Below are 21,695 nucleotides of genomic sequence, written 5' to 3'. Positions count from 1 at the left end.
GGCACCTGAACAAAAACAGGCTTCTGCCAGCTACAAAGAGGGGAGAAATGGCTGTCAACACCCAAGAACACCAGAGGCAAAGGCCTTGCACGACCAGGTATCTGTCACATCCTAGGACACTGGTTAACCTCTCTATACCTCAGCCCCTGCCCTGAGAGATGAAACTGACTCCCCTCTGTCACACAGCTGCTGTGAGGACCCCATGATGTGATGTGGGTGAACATTCTCTGGAAGACTCAGCTCAACCCCCTTGCACTTGGTCAGCACATGCTGAGGAGGAGTGTGGACCAAGCTCAAGGAGGCAGACCCTGGGGCCCACAGACATGAGTTCAAGGCTGGCTCCCTTACCTGTTAGCAGTGTGGCCTTAGCTAACCTCTTCTGTGCTCTGAGCCTTAGTCTCCTCATCAATAAAATGAGGATGATGATAGACATTGGGTGTTACTGCAATGATAGATGTCACAAGGAAGGTTTCCAGCACAAAGTGACACTCTCCTTCAATGGTAGCAGTGTTTTTTCCTGCCTTACAGGACCTTATATAAGCAACAAACACCACATGAATGCAAATGCCAATTGGTTATTTTCTATCCTGATCCAGTGCCTCTGTGTAGAGGGCCAGGCTTAAGACTCCGGTTCAGAAGGGGTATGAATTGAATCCAAGCTTTCCTCATTGTTAGCCCAGTCTCATTTTACAACTCCTCATTGCAGCTAATTTGCTTTGTGACCTTTGGAAAATCAGTGAACCTCTCTGGGCCTTAGTTTTCCTCTATCTGGAATGGAAACCATACCCACAGTATGTGCAGTGTGTGTCATCTTGGCTGGGCCACAGTGCCCAGATGTGTGGTCAAACGTGTTTCTTTTGTTTCTTTTCTTTTCTTTTTTTTTTTTTTTTGAGATAGAGTCTCACTCTGTCACCCAGGCTGAGTGCAGTGGTGCAATCTTGGCTCACTGCAACCTCCACCTCCCAGGTTTAAGCAATCTTCCCACCTCAGCCTCCTGAGTAGCTGGGACTACAGGTGTGGGCACCACCATGCCCAGCTAATTTTTTTTTTGTAGAGATGGGGTTTCATCATGTTGCCCAGGCTGGTTTTGAACTCCTGGACTCAAATGATCTGCCTGCCTTGGCCTCCCAAGGTGCTGGGATCACTGGTGTGAGCCAGCACGTCCAGCCAATGTTTCTGTGAGAGTGTTTTTGAATGAGATGCACATGTAAATAGGTTAACTATGAATAAAGCAGATTGCCTTCCATAATGTGAATGGCCTTATCCAATCAGTTGAAGGCCTCGATGTAACCAAAGACTGGACTCACCTTAGCAGGAAGGAACTCGGCCAGTACACGACCTCCGGACTTGAACAACAACAGTGGCTCTTCCCTGGGTCTGCACTCTGCCAGCCCACTCCGCAGATTTCAAATGTGCCAGCTTCCGTAATCTCATGAGCCAATTCTTTAAGTCTCTCTTTATATATATATATTTATATATATATTATATATTTATATATATATTATATATTTATATATATATTATATATATATTTATATATATTATATATTTATATATATATTATATATATATTTATATATATTATATATTTATATATATATTATATATATATTTATATATATTATATATTTATATATATATTATATATTTATATATATTTATATATATTATATATTTATATATATTATATATTTATATATATATTATATATTTATATATATATTATATATTTATATATATATTATATATATATATATATTATATATTTATATATATATTATATATATATATATTATATATTTATATATATATTATATATATATATATTATATATTTATATATATATTATATATATATTTATATATATATTATATATTTATATATATATTATATATATATTTATATATATATTATATATTTATATATATATTATATATATATTTATATATATATTATATATTTATATATATATTATATATATTTATATATATTATATATTTTTATATATTATATATATTTATATATATATTATATATTTATATATATTATATATATTTATATATATATTATATATTTATATATATATTATATATATTTATATATTATATATATTATATATATTTATATATATATTATATATATTTATATATATTATATATATATATTTATAAATGCTATTGGTACTATTTATTTAGAGAACCCTGATTAATGTACCCACCTTACCCCCAGGGTCCCAGAGAATCCAGAAAGATACTTAGTACCTCCATGCACTGATGGCTCCGGGTGTCCCAGCAGAGCCATTACACTGGCCCCTGTGTCTCAGGGTCTGGAGGATGCAGAGGGTGTAAAGTCCTCTCCAGCTTCAGGCAAAAGGGTACTAGTAATGGGGCAGGGCTCGGGCCTCTGGGGGCCGGGAGGAGCTGCCCGTGCTGCCAGCAGGAGAAAGGAGTGAGGGTCTACCATGAAGGTCTGGGCTGACCTCTGTCCCAACTCCTGATGTGTTCATCTGCTAGGGCTATGTGACAAATTACCACAATCTGGGGGATTTAAAACAACAGAGATGTATTCTCTCATAGTTCTGTATGCTAGAAGTCCGAAATCCAGCTGTTGGGAGAGTCGGGTTCTTCCAGAGGCTTTGTGGAAGACTCTGTTCCATGCCTGTCTCCTGGCTTCTGGTGTTTGCCAGCAAACTTTGGCTTGCAGGTGTGTCATGCCAATCTCTGCCTCCCCTATCACATGGCTTCTCTTTGACATCTGTGGATGTCTCTTTGCCTTTTCTTGTAAGGACACCTCTCCTGTTGAGTTTAGGGTCCACCTTAAGCTGGTATGACCTCATCTTAACTCATTACATCTGCAAAGACTTTATTTCTAAATAAGATCACATTCTGAGGTTCTGCGTTGACATGAATTTGGGGGCGCACTGTTCAATCCAATACACTTGTGTTGGGAGGTGGGGACAATTTAGCCCCAGGCCAAATGGAGAGCAATCCTTCACCTTCTGTGGCTCCATGTATCCTGCTCCTTCCCAGGCTGGCCTGGGGACTGGCAGGTGTTTGAAAATACAGCCCGAGATGCAGCAGGGTCGGAGGAAGCTGATAATTGGAGCTCATATATGTGCAACACTGCTATTTTATGATGTGTTTGAGATTTTTAAAAAGTTACATTCCTAATCCAGCTCTAATCAATAATATTTGCAAAAATGGCCATTTAAAAAAAGAAGACGGCCAGGTGCAGCAGCACAGACCTATAATCCCAGTGCTTTGGGAGGCCAAGTTGGTAGGATCTCTTGATGCCAGGAGTTCAAGACCAGTCTGAGCAACACAGCAAGACCCTGCCTCTACTAATTTTTTTTTAATTAGCCAGGTGTGGCAGTGCCCCCCTGTAGTTCTACTTGGGAGGCTGAGGCAGGAGTATCACTGGAGCCCAGGAGTTCAAGTCTGCAGTGAGCTATGATCACAGCACTGCACTCCAGCCTGGACAACAGAGTGAGACCCTGTCTCTTTAAAAAGTAGAAAAAAAAAAAAAAAAGACAATGGGGAAGCTGTGGCAGCCCTACCACCCAGCCCACATGTTGACAGCAGAAATGCCCAACTTGGAGTGGGTGTGGGCATCAAAGCCTTGGGGCAAGCCCACCCAGCCCTCTGCCCACGGATCATGGGCTTTGAACCAAGAGTGACTGGGACAAATGGATGTTTCCATTGGAATGTGGAGCGTGGCGAGGTGGGACTAGAATGTGAGAAATCTTTTCACTGCAGGAGATAAGACACTGCCATGGTGGCGAGGGGCCCTTAAGAGCCCACCTCCCCCATCCCGCTTGGCCCAGATCGTCAGGGGTCCTTCTACCCTGTTCCTGCTGAGGGAGGGATGCCAGGAGCGGGTGCTGGTCTGCAGTGTGCTTTACCTTCTGATAACCAGCGCCTGTGACATTTTGTCAGAGGACTGCCTTTGGGTTTCTGGAGCTGCTTTGCTGCCAGGGCAGAGAGCAGGAAGTGCCTGGGAATTTCCATCCTCTGTCCCCGCCCTGGGCTGCACTTGCCAGTGACTAATGGGTCCAGGCTGTGAAAGCCCAGCATCCTGCCCTCAGGTGGAGACACGCTCTGAGGTGTAAGTTAACACTTCAGAGCTCTCCTGGCTGAAGCTACCCTCTGAGGAACAGGGCCTGAGTTCACACCCATGCTTGGCTTCTTCGATATCTTTTCCTGTTTCACCAACTCCCTCACCGGGTTCTCCCAGAAGCACTTTCTTAAGAAATCACTTGCACGGGAACGCTCATGTCGGTCGGCTTCTAGGGGAGCTGGCCTGAGACACCCGCTTTCCACAGCAATGTCACTTGTATCCACCCATTGCCAGGCAGCCTTTTGTGTCAGTGATGCTGGAAGCCAGCTCTGGTGTGCGATTTGAAAGACCCAGGGCCCCATAAGCTCTTCCTAGTTGCCGCTGCTGTGCCTGAAATCCCACCTTTGAGATTCGTTCCCTTGGAATGTGTCTCTCACGTCCCTTAAAATGCAGGTGCTTCTGAGGTCAGGAGATCGAGACCATCCTGGCTAACATGGTGAAACCCTGTCTCTACTAAAAATACAAAAAAAAAAAAAAAATTAGCCGGGCGTGGTGGTGGGCGCCTGTAGTCCCAGCTACTCGGGAGGCTGAGGCAGGAGAATGACATCAACCTGGGAGGCGGAGCTTGCAGTGAGCTGAGATCGCGCCACTGCACTCCAGCCTGGGTGACAGAGCGAGACTCCGTCTCAAAAAAAAATGCAGGTGCTCCTTGGGGACCAAGTTTATCACTAGTATTAATATGGCTCCTTGGAGTGCAGTTTCCCAGTAAAATCAGAAGCATTTTGCAGCTGGTGCTGCTATTGCTGCACCAGTCGGCTGGGTCCATTCCACTGGAGTGACCCTGAGCAAAATCACAAAGGCAGAAAACTGAGCCTTCAGCATCCCCTGCCTCACCCTGCAGCGCCCTTCTCCCCTCCTGGCTCCTTCCCCGAGCCATCCTGTGTATCCTGTCCTCCGCTAGATGAGGGCTAATCCACTCAAGGTTTAAAATAGTGGCAATGATGATAATGAATATGATGATAAGGTGCCGTTATTTTTAGGGTATTATCGTTCTTGAGGATGCTGCTTTTTAAATGGGATTTCAGGAACATTGCAAATGACCATGGGACCCAAGGGGAAGTTTCAATGGTAAAATTCAGGCATTGTGATCCCCAGATGAGAGATGTAGTTTGGAATCCTGCCTGGTCCCCCTCAAATTACAGTCAAGGCACACAGGGCTGCACTCTATGGCACTTTTGTGCAAATTAAGAAAAGATGGCCCCTCTGGGTCGATGAATTAGAAAACTGCACCTCCTTGGGGCAGATGCAGCTCCAAGGGTCCACAGCATCAGGACTGATTGCAGGCTGGATTTCAGCCCCACTTCCTTACCTGCCAGGTACTTTTGAGCAGTGCATAAACTGCCCCACCATACAAGGCAGCCCTGAGGACCCCAACTGGTAATAGTAATGGCCAACATTTAGTTTACTCTGTGCCGGCATTGTACTAAACACCTGACATCAATCCCATGAAGCAGCTACAATTTGCATCAGCCCGATTTTACAGATGAGGAAACTGAGGCTCAAAGCAGAAAAGTAAATCCCCTAAAGACACACAGCAAACAAGTGAAAGGTTTGGGGTTTGAACTCTCCTAATCTGGTGCTGTAGGAGATATCTTCTGTTCTGAATATTTTGGACGGGAGAAGGATGGCGGAGGGCAAGAAAATGTCGGCAAATTAAATTAGCAGGAAAGAGGAAGCGTATTGGCTGGGGCATTATGGGGTGAGGCAGGGTGGTCCAGTGGGCAGGCCATTGGCCTGGAGGTCAGGAGGCCAGGTTAGACTCTCAAGTCTGCCTTTTACCAGCTAGGTGCCCCAGGCAAGCCTCTCAACCATTCTATACCTCAGCATCCTCATTTGCGAAAAACCGAATGTGGAGACAGATCTCCAAGGATCCTTTAAAGCTATCAGATTTCCACTCCCACCAACACTCCTAAGAGTGGCTGCAGAGGGGCAGGAGGGGGCCACGGTTCCCAGCGTGGTGGAGGGGAGGCAGGCAGGGCAGGGCCCATGCCTCCTCGGCCCAGCCCCAGTTCTGCACTCCCAGCGTTTTCATGACTGTTACCATCCTGATCCAGTCCGCAGCAGCTGCTGTCCTGATCCAATAGAGCTATTTCTCAAACACACACAATTAAGGCCACGGTTGCCAAGATCAGCCAAATAGATTCATTCCAGAAGTGGAGAAGAGCCTGGGGGTGGGGAGGGGAAGGAAAAAGACCTGAGGAATGGATGAGCTCTGAGCTGCCCTGAGCACTATCAAGAAGGAGCTAGAAGCATGAGGTTCTTGGAGACGGACTCTGTGCCAGTTGGCTCTATATGCATTATCTACGCAGACCCTGTGATTTATTACCCCATTTTACAGACGAGCCAAGCGATGCACAGACAGGTCACACAACCTGCCTAGGGTCCCACCCACAGCAAGGGGCAGAGCTTGCGTTCAAACTGAGGGGACCTAGCTTGGGGGTGTGCTCTAAACCACTGTGTCACATAGGGCAAGAGAATATTAAAATAGGCCTAGGAGACTGCAGGATTTCAGATCTCAGACAACAGAGAGGTGACGCCAGTCACCTGGGGCAGATTTTTACAAAGGAAAATTTTGAGAACTGGTTCCTTGATTCTTGGGCTCCTTTGCCAGATCAAGGATATGAAATTGGAAATGGAGGGCGGGAGGTGCGTGGAGCTCTCTTTGGAGAGCTGGTGTTATGCTGTGATACTCTTTAAGGAAAATGAGGGGCTTCCATGGGACAGGTGGTCCCTACAGTTGGGACACTCAGAGGCCCAGGGCCTGCCTAGCTGAGATGGCCACGGTGGCCTGGGGCAGAGGACTGAGGATGCAAAGGGGTATATATGCATCTCTTGGGGTCCTGACTGTGCCACGTGTATGCAAACACCATGTGAGGCAAGGTTGCCACCAGGACTGCCCAGGGACAGGGGGGTTCAGCAGAAAGACACCGGAGGCAGGCTCCTGGCTCCTGGGGACCTGGGCATGAGGTACATCCCATGGTTTGAAAGGAAAGGTTGACCTCCCAGGCCAAGATGACTGCAGGTGGAAGATGCCCATCCCTGAGTCCCCAAGGAACTGACATCTGCACCCCACAGGGGACCCTGGCTTAGCCTTGGCCTGGAGCATCCAAAACAACAGCCCGTGAGTGAGGATGGGTGAGCAGAACGAGAGAAAATAGCAACTCCATGGCTTTCCCGTCAGCCCTGACCCCGAGAAGGGAGAGGGGAGCAGTTACCTGTGAAAAAAGACTGGAGTGTAGATTTATATCACAAACTGGACACAGTCTGAATCAAGCTCTTTCTGTAACCCTAACTGCTGATTATCTAAGGGCAAGCAGAAAGCCACGGGAACAGCCTGAGTGTCCACTTCGGTGCAGGGGATGGTGCTATCCACTGGGAACATTCCAGACGGAGCGGGGAGGAAAAGTAAAGTCGAGCTGGGAACATGTCTTGGGAGAGGGCGTTTGTCATGCCGGCCACTCTGGGTGCAGGGTATGCGGGGACCCAAAAGGCCAGGTCCCAATGAGATGGTTGAAGAAGGTCCCACACATTCTTCCTGGGTCACCGCTGACCTCTCCTTTGAGTCCTTCCCTGGGCAGCCCATCCCGGCCAGCAGACTGCTTCCTCCTATCGCTGGTCAGGGAGGCAGCCTTCCCTTTAAGGCCTCTCTGTTTGCCTCCTCACCCAGTGGGTGGGCTTGTCCCGGCAACAGACATGCATTGAGCTGGAAAGGAGAATTGCATCCAGGCTTGTGTGTGCAACTGCATGTCCCTGTGGGCACGGAGTGAATGCAGCAGTGCTGCCCATACCATCTCTTCCAGGACCAAAACACTCAGCCTCCAGCTACCAGGAGCTTCGCCTACTGATGGCGCACAGCTGAGGCCCACTCTGGGCAATGCCCTCAACTAGAAAGAGCCACCTCGCCCAAATATACTTACCTTCCCTGTGTCCAGTGACCAGTCTACACAGAGATACAAAGGCCAAGCCCCTTTACATCAATTCTGGACCTCTCTGAAGGGCCATGCCAGCTTCAGAACTCCCTGGGGGATGGGCTGAGGCCTCTGCTGTGACTGCATCGCAGCTCCACTTCCCCCGACTTAAGCCTGCCTCCCTCGCTCCCTCGCCAGTGCTGCTTCCGAGAGCTCTGCCCAGTAAGCCTCCCACACACAAGTTGCCATCTCAGAGGCTGTTTCCCGAGAATCTGAGCTAAGATTGGACCTTCCTCTGTGTGGGCACTCGTGCGTGCATGCGTGTGCATTTTGTAAGGGAGATGGGAGCACGCATGTGGATGTATGAGGGGAGTTTGTAAGCACAGGTGAGGGTGGGTGGGTGTGTAGCACGCATGTGGGTGTATGAGGGGAGTGTGTAAGCACAGGTGAGGGTGGGTGGGTGTGTAGCACGCATGCGGGTGTATGAGGGGAGTTTGTAAGCACAGGTGAGGGTGGGTGGGTGTGTAGGCAGGTGGACATGCGGCGGGAATACATGAGATTGTGTATGAATGTGGGTGTGTGAACATTTGTGTGAGGGTTGATGTTTGAGCATATGTGAGCAGGAGTGTGTGTGCGTGTGTGTGTGTATGTGTGTACACAGCAGGGTAGCCCAGGCAGATTCTGCCCTTGTCTCTCTCTCTGCCCCCCTTTTTACTGCTCCCTTCCCCTACTTATTCTCCTTGCTTAATCAAGGACCACCCTCTTACCCTGGGGAAAGCCCCCATGGAAGCCAGAGGCTGTGTCTGGACAGAAGAAAGGACCCTGGCATCGTAGAGTCATGGAGAATGAGAAAATTACAAAGAGATGGAATGGGACAAAGTAGCCTTTATTTCCTCCAACTGGCCTCTTCTCACTCACACCAGTGATGGGGGGCCCAAGCACCCACAGCCAAGCCCACCTGTGAGGATACCTTCCCCTTAGAAACTCCCAATCTGTTGCCCTATTAGTTCCACCCTCCATCTTGGCCCCTCTCTCTTGCCCAGGCCGATCCCCAGACATTCCAAGGCAGCTGAGCCCCTCTCTAAATGTCATTCATCATTCCCCATGTGAGGATGCTGAGCCCTGCTCCCCGTTCTGGGTCTCCCTCCAGAAACTCTGTGGGGTCCAGATGCGCCTGAGCAGGGCCAAGAGCAGATGGGGAACAGTCCCTCCCGCTACCACGGCACCCGGGAAGTTAGGGACCTATGTCTGGGTCCACTGTTTTAGTAGCCACAGCACATTGTTGGTGCTTACATTGACCTTGGGGGTCAAATAAAAATGACCAGATCATTTCAGGTGGAATCCTGCCAAGCCAGCTCCATCCACCCACCCTGGGCTTGTTTCTAGAATCATTGATTTTTTTTTTTTTTTTTTTTTTTATCTGAAAGTGCCTGACTTTACATTGATTACTGTTAAATATCTTCGTGTTGATTTTGGCCCAGCAATTCTGCCTTGGAAAGGAGTTTGGATCATAAATCAGCTAAAGCAAAGTAACTTGTGCTTTCGAGGTTTGGATGGACACATCTTTTGTGTCTTCATCCAAGTGTCTGTCGAAATTACTGGACAGGCTGGAGGCAGGGCAACGTTTTGCACTGGAAATCCCTCTCCCAATTCATTCCCTGCCACCCAGACTTCTTGAGTAGAAGCTGTTCCAACCACTAAACCTGCCCTCTTATCCACTGATCTGCTAATCCAGCCCTCCTGTGGGAAAGGGGGAAACATTAATTAGGGGAAACATGACCTTGGTGAGCCTGGGCTTGCCCTTGGACCATGCCACGTTCTTTCCCAGATGCTCCTGGGTTTTCTATCCAGTCAGCCAGTCTAGACTGTTCCTGTCATGATCAGAATCCACTCTTCCACTCTTCCCTTCTTTTTGGCAAAGGCCGCTTTGCTGCCTTCCATCTCTTTGTAATTTTCTCTTTCTCTGTGACTCTTGGAAACCCCGCAGAATCCTGGAAGTCCCTTTTATATAGTGTAACCATATAATTTTTCAACCAAAAGAAATAACTTTGAGAATGTATTAGTTGTCAATTGCTTCATAACAAATTCCCCTAAAATTTAGCAGCTAAAAACAACATTTACTATCTCACAATTTCTGTGGGTGAGGAGTTTGGGAGTGTCTTGGCTGACAGGTTCTGGATTGGAGTCTCTTACGAAGTTGCAGGCAGGATGCTGACCAGGGCTGCAGGCATCTGAAAGCTTGCCTGGGGCTGGAGGATCCATTTCCAAGATGGCTGACATGGCTGTTGGCAGGAGGCCTCATTTCTTGCCACATGGGCCTCTCTGCAGGACTGCTCGAATTTCTTCACCATGTGGCAGCAGCTCGCCAGCGTGAGTGACCCAAGAAAGACAGTGAGGAGGAGGCTACAGAGCCTTTTATGACATAGTCCCAAGGAAGACACGCTGTCACTTTCACCATATTCTGTTCATTAGCAGCAAGTCACCAAGTCCCATCCCACATTTGAGAAAAGATAAATTAGGTCTCACCTTTTGAAAGAAAGAGTGTCCAAAAAATGTGGGTACATATTTTAAAATCACCACAGGGAGTGAAAGGAGATGGTAGATAATTATCCCGGGATGCTGAGGTGAACCAGGTCTGTCCTGCACGGATCACATTTGATCACCCAACTCCAAACCATTTGGACCCTAAGCCACAGTTAAAAATCCATCCTGACTCTCTTCACATGCACACACGTAACTGAAACAAAAGCTCACAAAACAGCATTTAACCTTACCATATGCATTGACAATATAAAATATTCCATTTCATTCTATTTTATTCAGTTCTACTCTGTGTGTTCTTAAAATATTGGTATGGGCAACTAAATTTATTTCACAACCCACTAATGGTTAGCAACTCAGTTTGCAAAAACAAACTGCTATCCTAGAGTGTGCTTTTTGTGTGCAGTGAAGCAACTTCCATTCTCCATCTATTTTGGAGCTCTCCGTGGGTCTGACCAAAGCTTCTTAACCTACTTTTCTTATCTTTTGGACCCCTCCTTCCTTGGCACACACAGACGCTGTTGATCTTTGGCTCTGCAGAGTCACTGGGTCATGAGATGCATGCAAGAGACACCGGACAAGGAGTCACACACGTCTCCTTTACAATATCCATGGCAGACGTTACTAATCAATCATGGTACTGTCCCATTGAGCTCAATGTCCACTTCAGAATCTTTCCTAACCCAGCACTCCAGACACTTTTTTGGGGGAGGGGAGTGGGACAAAAATCTATTTTACAAACCCTTTATCTGAAGCTGAAAAGCAAACTCTCTGAGTCCCAGAGAGATGAAGAGGCTTTCCCAAGGTCATAGAGCTGATTGGGAGTGAGGCAGAAACTGGAAGCCTGCTCCCTGGCTCACAAGCCACTGGTGTCTCTGCTGAGCCAGAGCTTCACAGGCATTTGTTTTTTTTTTAAGACAGGGTCTCACTTTGCTGTGTCTCCCAGGCTGGAGTGCAGTGGCATAATCTTAGCTCACTGCAGCTTCTACCTCTTGGGTTCAAGCGATTCTCCTGCCTCAGCCTCCCGAGTAGTTGGGACTACAGGCACCCACCACTACGCCTAGCTAATTTTTTTTTGTATTTTTAGTAGAGTCAGGTTTCACGATGTTGGCCAGGCTGGTCTTGAACTCCTGACCTCAAGTGATCCACCTGCCTCAGCCTCCCAAAGTGTTGGAATTATAGGCGTGAGCCATTGCACCTGGCCAGCTTCACAGACTTTGACCATTCATTCGTTGTCATCTTTGACCTAATTCTCCGGACCAGGATCCAGCATTCACTCACCAGTCCATACTTGAACTGCCCTTCCTCCATGCCCACCACTCACCCAAGCTGTTAACGAGACCCCTGACTCTTTCCAGCGAGAACTTCACCTGGGGGTTTACCTGCACAGGGTCACCTCCAACAGAAGCATCTTTGTATGGTATGCAAGAAGCATCAAGAAAAACCCCCCTCATCCTCTGGTCCAGCTGTAACCCATTAGCTGAAATCAAGGGTTTGGAGCCCGCCAGACCACCTGTTACCACCAAGTGGGCCCAAGCTGAGGCCTTGTGTTGTTTTATGTGACTATCCATCCTGCCATGAGCAGGTCTGTGCTGCTTAGTTATTGCCCACACTCTGGTGCCAGCCCAGACATCAGCTTAGAGATAAGAAGACAAACAACAGTATGGGAGTCACAGGTAAACTTCCAGTTACCATGCTGCCAGGAGGGTGCAGTTATTGAAGTGGCCTGGAGTGCTACCTGAGCACTGAGAGCAACATTTCTCCCTGAGACATCTGATATACCAGGTGAAGATTTTGAAGGACATTCTGTAGTATCCCTAGGAAGGAAACAACAGAAACTAACGCTTAGAGGAATAAGGGAGCAGTGGGCTCAAGGGAAATACACACCATTGGATATTGATGGAAAATGCGCTGTAAAGTCCAGAGGCAGGGAACGGTAGGTGATGAAGCTGCTCCCCACATGGAGTTTATATTCTATGAAGGGAGAGAGACAAAAGAAAAGAAACATATACACAGAAAATATACCAGTAGTGATAGGAGCCAAGGGGAAAGATTATACAGGAGCATGGGGAAAGAGCTAGGGATGCTGTTTTTAGATGAGTGGTCAGGGAAGGCGTCTCTGAGAAAGAGACATTGAGCAGGGACCTGAGATATGCAGGAGTGAAGCTGCAGCTTACTGGAGGAAAAGCATTCTAGGCTGAGGAAACAGCAAGCACAGATGCTCAGAGGTGGGCTCCTGTTTGGCGTTGGGTTCAAGGAGCAGCAGGGAGGCCAGTGTGCACATGCTGCATCCTTTCTCATCTGATCTCACCAGATCCTCATGCCACCTGGGCGGAAGGCCCCAAATGGATCCCCTTTTCCAGATGAGGGCACTAAGGCCTTAAGGGTTAAGTGGCTGGTGCCAAGCACAGAGTGAGTTTGCGGCAGAGCAGGGCCCAGAATCCAGGGCTCCAGGTGTCCAGCTCAGGGCTCTTTTGTGGCTCAGAGCAGCCTCCTCATTGATTGTGGATTGGTGCCCAGTAAAGCTCAAACAAGGATAGCTTCCAAGGCTTGCTAGCAGGTCAGCCTGCTGGCTCTTCCAGGAGACCTGGAAGTGTTCTCTGAGCTTGGGGATGTCCCCTCTTCAGACCAAAGTCTTATAGCCAAAACTCATCTATTTCCAGGGTCCCTCAACAAAACCTGGGGTCAGTGGGGTTGGGGGAAGCCAGGTCAGGCCACGGCTATGCCTGGCATCCTGAAGCTCTTGAGGGTCTGCTGCCAGGACACAGGCTGAAACCCAAACACCCCTTTCTCAGGGTGCAGTACCATGGGGGCATCTCAATTCAACATGGATTAGGCATGTGGATCCTCAGCTTCAAGGGTTCTTGGTCATGTTTTCCCCCCTCCTTCCTTTTCTTGCTTCCTTCTTTTTAAACTATCAGGACTGGGGTGAGGTGGGATGGGTGGGATTGAATGACGGTTTCTGGGGGCCAGGGATAGCTGGCCCCTTTGTGTCCTGACAAGCCAAAGGCAGTTTACAGTGTCCACAGCCCCTAACATCCTGAGCTGCAAGACAGGGAAGCAGTGAAGATCCTGAGCTCTGAAGTCACACAGACTTAGGTTCAATTCCATTCTAATTCTTAGATGCTTAATCTTGGCCAAGGAAACCACAGCTTTTTCCCTTGTAAAAGGGGATAATAAAGCATCTTTGTCACAGATCACTAGACAGTGCAAGCAAGGCCCTTCACACAGTACCTGGTATGTGCAGCCAGAGCTTATGAACACTAGTTATAGTTTCTCTGGGTGCACCATGCCTCTGACTTAGCCAAACTATCTGGGTGAAGATCAAATGTCATCTATTCTCCCTTGTGAGAGGTTAAGGGAGGTGCTCTGGAGATAGACTGGAAACTGACTCTCCAGATCTCATTTGCACCTTCTGCCAAGGTAAATCACATGAGTGCTTTGAGTGAGAAGGATAAGTATATGTGAGTTCATAAATGTCATCTTGTCAGGCCAGGGTGGGCCTGGTTGAGCTAGACTCACACCAGGCTGCTGTGGATGTTGTTGGTACCCCACTCAGATCCCCTTTCTGAGTCAGTCCTCATTCCTCAGTTACAGTAAGTATTGGCTGCTAATGGCTTACAGATGCCGCCTTATCTGAAGAATCACATTCCAGGAGCCAGTGTCCAAGGGACATATGAATATAAGAGGCTCCTCCCCTTGCCTTGAGGTGGGACAACTCTGTGGTTCAATTCAATTTGTGCTGCCAAGTTCCCCATGGGATTAGGCTGAAGTGAGTCTCCAGCTGAGATCTGCCCTGCCCTATCCCTCCTCCCTTACTCCCCTTCTCATTTCTCAATCAATCATGTGCACTGAATCCCTGCCTCAGGCTCTGCATCCAGAGACCCATACCCCAGAAACGGGCTGCCATGATTCTAGTCTTAGAAATGCCTATTGCTTCAGAGTCTTGGGAAGAGGAGTTCCCCTTCCCCACCCTTGATTCCTGCTTCCCCAGAGGACCCTGCCTCACCAATCTGCCCCTCCCTGCCACCTTCACCTCTTCTTAATCTCGTCTCCTCAATCCCCTTCCCCCACCCAAATCCCATAGCAGCAACTCATTTCCCTCCAGGTAACTCCCAAATCCTCATGGCTGCCACATTTGCCATCTCCCCTGCTCGGCCTCACTGTCCCAGATGCCTGCTAGGTGTCTGCACATGGCTGTCTGGCACCTGAAAATGCTCTGACTCTAAAATTGCGCTTCTTTCCCCAAGCCCAGCTCCTCCTCCTGGCCACCGGCTGCTGTAAACGGCATTCCTCTCTACAGCTCTGCAATCTGCAGACTTGGCTGTGTCCTCAATTCCTTCCCTGCTCAGTGCCAACTCTCTCACATCTGTCCTCTCCTCACAGACTCTTCCCCTCATCTACCTCATCTGTTCTGAAACCATCTTGGCAGACATTTGCTGAGAACTTACTATGTGCAAGACACTAAGTTCTTCGTGTTTCTGAACTCAATTAGTTATCATAATGTCCCTTTGAGAGAGGAATTACTATCCTCATCCTCATTTCATAGGTGAGGAAACTGAAGCCTAGGGAGGTGAAATAATTCAACCAAGACCATCTAGCTAAAAGTAGTTGGTTGTCTTATTCCAGTTTCCCCAGAAACCAACCTCAAGGAAAGGATTCAAGTGCAAAAAGTATATTTGGGAAGTGATTCCGGGAAACACAGGGAGGTGGGTGATACCGTTTGCATCTCTGTCCCTACCCAAATCTCATGTTCAATTGTAATCCCCAGTGTTGGAGATGGGGCCTGATGGGAGGTGATTGGATCATGGAGGTGGATCCTTCATGAATGGTTTAACACCATCCCCTTGGTGCTATTTTAGTGATAGAGTTCTCAGGAGATCTGGTTGTTTAAAAGTGTGTCCGTAGTCCTGCTCCTGCCATGTAAGAGGATGAGAACTGAAGTGTAATCCCTCTGAGGAACTCAAAAGCAAGGAGCCAGGGTATTGATACTCAGAAATACTCAGAAGCTGAGGTATTGATACTCAGAAATGCTCAGGGAGCTGGGGTATTGATACACCAACTCCTGTTAGTGCATAGATGAGAGTTACTCCAAGGGACCTTGAGTCCCTGGCATTCCCAGTGCAGGCAGAAGGGGCTTTTGCAGCCTGAGAAAGTCCTCAAGCAAAGCAATGCTGGTTCTGGGAATTGGGAGTCAGGCTGTTCAATCAAAAGTTAGGGCCAAGGGGGCAGGGGTAGAGCTGGAACCAATTCCAAGCAGTGTGCATCCAGGGGCCACAGTTTTAATCACATGTTCTACCAGATCTGACATGATTTTGCTCATCATTGCCAATTTATTCCCCTGCCCTCACTTTGAGTCAGTCCTCTGTTTAAACCACTTCATTGTGGACTGGGCTGAAGCTTCCTGGTTTATCTTTGGTCAAGGTCACCCCAGAATGACGCTTATCTCCACTACAAGGGTGTCTCTCACTCCACTCCACAGACACAAGGTCTTACCCTCCCAGAGTCTGCACTTCTGCTCATGCTATGTCTCTGCTGGGATGCCCTCTCTCCATCACTGCCCATTGGTCCTGCCCAACCGTAAGGCTGCCTGGTCCACACAGCCTTTCCTGAGCTCCCCAGTTAGTAGTGAGCCCTTGCACCTCTGTACTCTGTAGCTCCTCCTTGCCCTATCTAAGAACACTCTGGTTTGTGCTACAGCTGAACTTAGAATCCCAAGGGATTTGAGCTCCTGGGTGCTGCATGCAGCAATGATTCCACCAGCTACCAAAAAATTCCATCATCCCCAATGTCCCCTACTCTTGGATGCTGGGGAACGAGGAAAGTGCAAGATGGGAGAATACGGACAGGTGTGCCTCAGTCTAGGGTCCAGGAGAAACAGCAGCTGTAAGGGGGGTTGGGTGCTGAGGCTGGTATGGGCTGGGATCAGAGCTGATGAAGTGGGAGTTTGGGACTATTGACTTACCTTATCCCACACACAGGACAGCAGCCAAGTGGACTCTGGCTCAGAGGAAAAACATCCAGGGACCATGCATTCAATGGCCTCCATCCACAGCTCTCTAGGTGCCTGTTGCCTTCTCCAAAGCAAAACCCAGCCTCAGCCAAAGTCCTCCAGGATTTGGTCCCCATCCTCCTCCAGTTTTCCATGCTGTGGCTCCTCTCAGCTCTGCTCCAGCCACAGGGACCATTTGAGTTACCAGAAAGCTCCATCTCCTTGGCTGCCAAAACTTTGCCGTGGCTGTATCCTTTGCTTAGAAGACCCACTACCTCCCCCATGCTGCTGACGCAACTCCAATAGCAGCCCCAGCAACAACCAAGGTGTTGTTGCAACACCCTGGTGTGAGTTACATGCCCCTCCCCCAAGTCATTGCCGCCTCGGGCCTGCTTCACCCTCATGACCTGTTTTTAAGTGCTGGCTTTATTATCAGTCAGGAATGGTGAGGCCAACAGATCAGGAGATGACTGCCGTTGATGGAAAACATGGTTGGTTACTCACACTTCCCAACATGAGTGGGGCATGCCACACCACACAGGGCCACATGGGGAAACACCAGGGTTGGTTGGGAAGCAGAGGGAGTGGAGGAATGTGGGCAAGAGTCTTTACTGTGGTTCCTGGGAGAAGGAAGGGCAGGGCGGCACAGGCAGGCTTAGGATTGGTTGTGTTTGAATAATTTTTGCTTAATCTGATGCAGGGGGCCTGTCCCTGGTTGTCTAGTACCTGGCCCTTGGGTAACAAAGGTGGGTGGGTGGATAGTGGCCTAGAGTGTGAGAGCCCATTGAGAGCCTGATAAGGGAGATGGTTGGGGTATGAGCCCTGGGTTTGTTGCTTTGCATAGGCACAGACAAGTTGTTTAGTATCTCTGGGAATTGGCCAGCCCTGGGATGGGCACTCTCTACAGGGTCAACAAAGCCTATGTCAAAGCATCAGAAACACGTGCTTCATACATGGCCCTTACCCCATTTGCAAAACTCTCCAGCTAGATGGTGAGCTGAGTGCAGCAATCAGGCCACAGCTGAGCCCTAGCACTGGCCTGACAATGGGGAGGTTCTTGGTAAATGTTGGGTAGATGAGGGTCCACTGCAGACCAGGCATGATGCCAAACACTTGGGGACACAGCAGTGGACAGGCAGAACAAGATCCCTATTCCCGTGGAGTTTACTTCCAGTGGGCACATCAGACAGCAAACCAGCAGACAAATAAATACACAAGAGAACTTCATTACCAGGAAATACTGTGAAAGCAACAAACCAAACATATAATAAAGACGTCATAGGACCAGGGTAGGATGGAGGGGATGAGACACTGCTAGAAAGGGTGGTCAGGGCAGCCTCTCTGAGGATGTGACAAACAGACCAAGACCCAAATATGGAGACATTTCAGCCATGCAAAAATTCCAGGGCAGAGTATTCTAGCAGATTAATATATCGAATGAATGAATGAATGAATAAGTGAACAAATTCATCCTTCAGTCTGGATTTCCCACTTCTTTGCTGCTGGTTATAGTGCATTTTGAGGCTTAAATGATATCAGTGCAAGAGTTCCATGTATTAGAATCATTTCCATCACGATGTCTTCTCATTTATGGGAACATTCTCACGGTGACCCGGGCCCTGTGAGCAGGCACATGTGGGCCTCAGGGAAAGATGCCATATTCTAATCATCTTTGTTCAGTGACTGCTCTTCCCGCTCACACCAGAGCCAGCAATCTTCTTGCCAAACTTGTCCCTTATGAGAATCAAAGGAGTTAATTTATGGCCCCAACGATAATGCCTCTTGCACGGGAGGGTGAAGGGAATTCTTGCTCAATTCATGAGGTGCTGCCCAGACATTAGCCACTCAGGCAGAGCCCAGGCCTCAGATGCTGCGGGTAGAGCCCCAGTTCCAGACCCCCTAAGCTGCCCAGCCCCTCCCTGAGGCTCCTTTGACCACTAGGGCTGGGAGCTGAGTTGTAAGGAAGCAGCAGCAGCCAGTCCCTTTGGAGCTGTTTGTGAATCCCCGGGGTCTCCTGCAGGAGCCAGGTTGCCTAGCTGAGCCAACAGGACCCACTTTTTGAGGCTCTTTGGGGTGTGTAAATGTGATTGTCGAATGAAAGTCAAAGAAAAGGAGCAGTGTGATTAAGCTGTTAGTTGGCAGGCAAAATATAAATAGTTTTAACAGGCCCCCTCTCCAGCTCTGGGTGCTGGAGATGACATCTTGAGATGTTCATCATGCTGGCTTGAAGGGTTGTTTCGGCGGCTGCCTGGGCTTCCCGCAGGCGGTGGGCCTCCCCACACTCCATCAGTCTCAGCCACGTGGTTATTTCCTCCCTGCTGGGAGGCCCTGACTGTCTATCTGGGTTCTGGAGGGGAACCTAGAACTGCCAGAGTCACAGAGCATTAGGGGAGGGTGGGAAGGGCAGAGAAGAAAGGCAACTTCCCCAAGTTTGTAAGGAGTGGACTTGAACCCAAGTGTTTCTTGCTTTCAACCACCACGGTATGTTGCTATTGCCACTTTCTTTACATTCATTTATTTATTGATTCATTTTTAAGGTACTTCTTGCCCCACAGGGAGTGGGAATAGCACAGATTTTAGAGCCCACACAGCCTGGTTCCAAGTCAGCTCCCCTGCTTCCTAGCTAAGTGTACCTGAGCAAATTCCTGTGCCTTAGTTCCCTTATTAGTAACAAAGGATTACACCTATCCCTTCCAAGTCTTCTCTTAGGATTGGCATAAATGCACATGGAACACCTTGTACACAACAAGCCCTCCCCTCCGTCCAGCACTAGCCTAGGGATTACAGAGTGCCAGACATGGGTGCCACAAAGACCTGCCTTTTGTACATTCAAAGACTGATGGGGGAAGACATGCTATACCAGCCTGCTTCCCCTCCAAGGCAAAATGGAGTAGGTGCTACACAGAAGCGTAATAACAGCTGTGGCCAATTATACTAGTGGGGTGAAGGAGGAGTTTTATTGGAAGATGGGGTCTTTGAGCCCCACTGGTGGGATATAAGAAGGTACATCAAATGGAGAGGACAACAATAGCAAAGGCTTGGAGACTCATATGGTTTGGATCTGTGTCTCCACACAGATCTCTTGTCAAATTGTAATCCCCAGTGTTGGCAGTGGGACCTGGTAAGAGGTGATTGGATCATGGGGGCAGTTTCTTATGAATGGTTTCGCACCATTCCCTTGGTGCTGTTCTCGTGATAGTGAGTGAGTTCTCGCAAGATCTGGTTGTTTAAAAGTGTGTAGCACCTCCCCACTCTATCTCTTGCTCCTCTGGCCATGTGAAGTACTGCTCCGCCTTCATCTTCCATGTGATTGGAAGCTTCCTGAGGCCTCCCCAGAAGCAAAAACCGCTACGCTTCCTGTACAGCCTGCAGAGCCATGAGCCAATTAAACCTTTTTTCTTTATAAATTACCCAGTCTTGGGTATCTTTTTACAGCAGTGGAAGAATAATACAGAGACATAATGGCACTTTGGGGACAGTGAGTAGATCAATGTCACTTGGGCAAAAGAACCAAAGGAAAGATTGGCAGGGTCTGGTAAGGTGGGGTTAAGACCAGACCCTGATTGGCTTTGGTTGTTACACTAAAGAATTTAGCTACATTGTCTAGGCATAGGGGGAGCCATTCATAGTTCTTGAGGAAGGCTGTGGCATAATCTACCTGGGGTTTCAGGAAGAGCATTCCAGGGGCAGTGTGGAGGATGAATTCGAGGAGAATGGGGCAGAGACCCGCTCAGAGGTTCTGCAGACCGGCCAAGAGATAAAGGGTAGATAAATCTGGATAAATATTAGATAAACTTATTGAGGACTTACTATGTGTCAAACACTTTCCATCTCTGTGTTAGGTGCCTTTGTTCCCATTTCGCACGTGAGGAAACCGAGGTGCAAAGGGGTTAAATAACTTGCTCAAGGTCACATAGCCAGTGAATCCAATTAGGATTCAGATCCTGGACTGTCTGAATTCAAAGCCCTGAAACTTCCCAGCCTCTGATGTATACAGGCAGAGAAGGCCCAGAAGGGGTGCTGGGAACAAGAGAAGGATCAGCAAGATTAAGAGATCTGGATGGCACCTTCCTTCCTCAGCGCTCCCGAGCTGAGCATCTCCATTTGCACCCTTCAGGGCAGCTCTCTCTATCTAGCTCTGTAAGCTCTGGCAGGTGCTGGCAATGGCTCCCTTCTCTTGCCCTTTCAAGCCTGGGATGGTGACAGCACCCTATTTTTTCTATGGGACTGTCTCTGAGTCTGGAGCTGAGAGAGAGCAATCTGGCAGCAGGTGTCAGCTTATGCCACAGCTATCTACAGTCACGAGGGTGGATGAGCTTGCCCAGGGATCATGGTGAGGATGGTACGCAGGGGCAGGACTTGGGGAATGTCTGACATATAGGAACCACCGGCAGGTGGGGAGCCAATGAGCGGCTGAGGCTGGATGGGACTGAAGCCTCTGTTTCTCATATCCCCACCTGGAAATTGTTACCTACTGACTTCTCTGTCTTTGTCAAAAGGTGAATGGAGAACAGTAAGATGAGGTTTGCCGGTCTCCGAAGACAGCGCTCAGCTCTCTCGGGAGGTGAACTCACAGCAGTTCTGTGTTATCCCTCCTGCCTCCTGGTGGTCCTACTGCTGTGAATGCAGCAGCCCTGGCTTTGTGCTCTCAGGGACATAGGAAGGCACGTGGAACTCTCTCAAGGGTTATCAGGAGAGCCTCATCTGGAAACTGAGTGACCTTCTTTTTGAAAAGCCTCTTCCATCCCCAGGGCCCTGGTTGGCTGAGAACTCAGGAGCCAGCCCCTAGGAGGGGTGCTGGTTTATGAACAGCACCTCTCACGGATCCCCAACTGCCCCCGCCTGTGGCTTGTCTTGTCTAGCCCCAGCGGCCACCTAGCTGCAGAGAGGACACACCTCAGCAGCAGGGGAGAGAACGGTGATGGTTCTAATTGCATATGTTTAGAATTAAGGCGATGGCCGGGTGTGGTGGCTCACGCCTGTAATGCCAGCACTTTGGGAGGTCGAGGCAAGTGGATCACGAGGTCAGGGGTTCGAGATCAGCCTGGCCAACATGGTGAAACCTCATCTCTACTAAAAATACAAAAATTAGCTGGGCACGGTGGCGGGCACCTGTAATCCCAGCTACTAGGGAGGCT

General features: G+C 48.5%; 1 long non-coding RNA gene across 1 annotated transcript in view; it reads left to right on the top strand.

Annotated features, from left to right (window-relative positions):
- LOC134736938 (uncharacterized) overlaps positions 1–21,253 on the top strand; it is a 77,210-nt gene extending 55,957 nt beyond the window's left edge. Inside the window, exon 3 of the long non-coding RNA XR_010121442.1 lies at positions 21,057–21,253. This is a non-coding gene — a long non-coding RNA (uncharacterized lncRNA). The remainder of the gene's footprint in view (positions 1–21,056) is intronic.
- The last annotated feature ends 442 nt before the right edge of the window (positions 21,254–21,695 follow it).

Source organism: Symphalangus syndactylus, chromosome 6, assembly GCF_028878055.3.
Source record: "Symphalangus syndactylus isolate Jambi chromosome 6, NHGRI_mSymSyn1-v2.1_pri, whole genome shotgun sequence".
Classification (NCBI taxonomy): domain Eukaryota; kingdom Metazoa; phylum Chordata; class Mammalia; order Primates; family Hylobatidae; genus Symphalangus; species Symphalangus syndactylus.
The sequence above is the reverse complement of the archived record's forward strand: the minus strand, read 5'-3'. Positions and strand labels throughout refer to the sequence as shown.